The sequence below is a fragment of the Carlito syrichta genome, unplaced genomic scaffold (genome assembly GCF_000164805.1).
Source record: "Carlito syrichta isolate Samal-C Ts95f unplaced genomic scaffold, Tarsius_syrichta-2.0.1 Scaffold306948, whole genome shotgun sequence".
NCBI classification, from domain to species: domain Eukaryota; kingdom Metazoa; phylum Chordata; class Mammalia; order Primates; family Tarsiidae; genus Carlito; species Carlito syrichta.
In genome coordinates, this window is record NW_007251044.1 from 95,006 (window position 1) to 96,890 (window position 1,885).

The following is a 1,885-nucleotide window of genomic DNA, read 5'->3' on the forward strand; positions in this document are numbered from 1 at the left end:
GAGCCCCTCCAGACCTCTCCTGGCCGCTCTCGGCCACGCTCCCGCCCTCCGTATCCTGGACCACCCCCCGTGGCTCGGAAGAGCGATTCTCAGAGTGTCCTAGGCCCTGAAACACGGTCCCCCAGTTTCCGCACCCCCCAGGCTCTCCGAAGCCCCCTCTTCAACTCTCTGGGTCTCCCAGCACCTCTCTGGTTCTCCCTTGGCACCTCTCCCGCACACCCCCCTCTCCAAGTTTGAATCTCCTGGTTACTATGATGTAGATTTTTTTTTTTACCACCCTCTCTCCATGTCTTCGGCCCTCGACCCTCGAGGTCTCAAAAGACTCCCCCACCCCAACCTCAGAGCCTTCTGGACTCCACTGAGCCTCCAGACCACCTGCTCTAGCCAGGACGCCTCCCTTCCCTCTCCCTGCGACGCTGAGTCTTGGGGCATCTTCTCTCCTGGAGCCTCCTGACCCCTCTGTGTTTATGTCCCTTGTTGCGTCCTCGCGACGACTCCCATCCCAAGGACTTTCCTCATAAAGCTCCAGACTTCCCCCCAGCCTTTCACACTCCTTGACTTCTCCAGAGGCGTCCTGGGCCCCCTCATATGCCTTCCTCTCCGGAACCCCCGTGTGTCCTCCAGAGTCACTCTTCCTCATCCACGCATTCCCATAGCTTCTTTTCATCGCTTGAACTGCACAGCCCACTCTGTCTCGGGGCCTCCTCCCGCCAAACACCCCCCAACCCCTTTCCTAGTCTAAGTGACTTATTTTCCTGCTCCAGAACTTTAGCCGCAAACCTTGGGACCCCCCCACCAAGGTTCCAGCCCCAAAACTTTCATCTCAAAAAAGCTTCCAATTCTTTCCACCTGCACCTGCCCCGCCCCTGCCCCAGCCCTGCCTTCTCCCTTTCTCAAGCCCCCCTGTCAAGACTGGGCCCCTCTGGTCTCTCTCCCTCCACCAGAGTGAACCCAAGCGCCCACACGCCAGCCTCGTCTTTCCTCCAGCCGCATCTCCCTCAGAATCCCAGATTTCCCCCATAGCTCGCTCCATCTGTCCCAGAAAACTTTCCTCAAGCATCTTTAACTTTCCCTCCCCTCCCCCTGGTTCTCCCCTGAACCTCTTCCTCCTCCTAACTTCCTCCCGGTCCCGGAGACCCCGGAGGCAGAATGGCAGAGAGGGGGCCGTGCAAAATGGGGGAACTGGAAGGAAGGGGGAGAGAGGAGCGATCCCAGGCCCCGCTGCTAGGCTCCCCGGGACCCAGGCGCCCGGAGGGCCAGGTCCCGGCCCCTCCCCCCACCGGGCCGCGTCCTGAGCCGGGAAGGACGCGGAGCCGCAGTGCCGCATTCGCGCCGGGGGAGGGAGCGCGGGGGAGGGCGGCCGGAGCCACCGCAGAAAGTTTGGTCGCCCTGAAGCGCTGAGTTGGCGAGATTTGGGGTTGGGTGGGGGGAGGTGGGGAAGAGGAGGTGCGGAAGGAGCGTGGCCCCACACGCCCCCTCCGGCCTCTGAGCGGCGCTTTCCCTCCTGTGACCCCACTGAAGGATGCCGGGGCGGGGGGGATGTAGGTGGCGAGCTGTGACGGTCGGGCCAGGGATCCGGGCCGGCCGCGGAGGTCGTCCGATCACTCCACAAACGTCTGAGTGCCCACGGCGTGCCGAGCACTTGCCAGCCTCCCAGCGAGGTGCTTGAGAGAGTTGGGCGCCGAGGCCCAGGCCAAGCGCCAGGCCCTCCCCGCTGCCTCTTCCCTCCCTGCCTTCTCCAGGGACGGCATGCCTTCTACCCCTTCTGCTTTTGAGCCACCCTGGGGTAAGGGGTGAGACCATCCCGACGCCGGCCAGCCTCTGCAGCTGCGCACTGCGGCGGGTGCCCACCTTCCTCTGCGCCTGGGAGGGAAGGAGTTAATCT